The sequence below is a fragment of the Buceros rhinoceros genome, unplaced genomic scaffold (assembly GCF_000710305.1).
Source record: "Buceros rhinoceros silvestris isolate BGI_N320 unplaced genomic scaffold, ASM71030v1 scaffold39413, whole genome shotgun sequence".
In the NCBI taxonomy this organism is placed as follows: Eukaryota; Metazoa; Chordata; class Aves; order Bucerotiformes; family Bucerotidae; genus Buceros; species Buceros rhinoceros.
Genome location: NW_010403732.1, coordinates 6042 through 7276, shown reverse-complemented (window position 1 = coordinate 7276; position 1235 = coordinate 6042).

Genomic DNA, 1235 nt, shown 5'->3' with positions numbered 1-1235 from the left:
CTGCTGGCACCACGAGGAGTGGGATACGACCCTGCCCACAGCAGGGCGTTGGACTAGGTGATCTTCAAGGTCCCAAATCATTCTGGGATTCGATGAGCAAAACGCGTCTGGGAGCCCCAGGCTCCGTTCAGCAGAGGAATGCCTTAAAGCTCCGCCTTATTCTAAAGGATCTCCCGGCTGCCCAAGCGCCTAAGAACCATCTGACACCCACCGCTGCCAGTTCACAGACGACACCAAATTTGTGTTATTTTGATACGCATGAACAAAAGCCAAGCGTACACGTAGGCAAATCTGCTTCACAACGGGGCAAAGACAACACCAGAACACAGGCCTGAGACAACGGTAATGACAAATGAAAGCCACGAACAAAACCACGTTTGCAGTCGCTGCTGACGCATCGCTTTGGGTTTTGCTCAAAGCAGAAACTCCACGATGGACACTCGACACTTCGGAGATCTGCAAGCAGGACTAAGTGAAAGTTCCTACTTAAAAAATTTGGTATCGCATTTGCCCTTCCCTTCCCCAGCCCCGAGAGGGTTTGGGAGCTCTGCAGAGCGTCACGCAGGAGCTCATCCCCCCAAAAGCACCTGCTAAGGGCTTCCTACAGCACAGCCTCGGCGACCCTCACCAGGGCCGTGCCGGAAGGCCACGGCGGTTGTAACGCAGAAGCCGTGTCAGTGCATTTGTTTCGTAAACCCTGGTGGGGAGCCCTGGCTCTTCCAGAGGTATAAAATTAGGACCTCTGGGCCGTTTGCGAGGCTGGTCATCCCCAAACGCCCGGATAAACCAGTGCAGAGCAGGCTTCCTCGCTCCAGCACCCCTGCTTGGGGCAGGGAGAACGCATCCACCGAACAGCTCGTTCTTCCCCGGGCAGAGGGGCATTAAAAGCCGTAACACGCAGTTGGTTTGTTAAACAATTTCATCGTTAAGGTTTTGCCTTAAAGTGGTTGAAGTTCTTTTGTTTGGGGGAAACATGATGTGGGCAAGGCTAGAAAAAAAAACGTGAAATACTCTTTTCCCCTTCCCTCCCCGCACCTACCATTAACACCAGCATATCTCCAAATAAGTTAAAACATCTCTAAGTTTGGGTAGCACCAAATTCTATCCCTTCCCTTCCTCTATCCCCAATTTGTAGCCTTGAACACACTGGCCCAAGAGCGTGGAAGGGTTTGGCAAAAGCAGGCGCCTTCCCCGCGCACACGCAAACCACAGGCTTCCAAGGCCGTCCATGGACG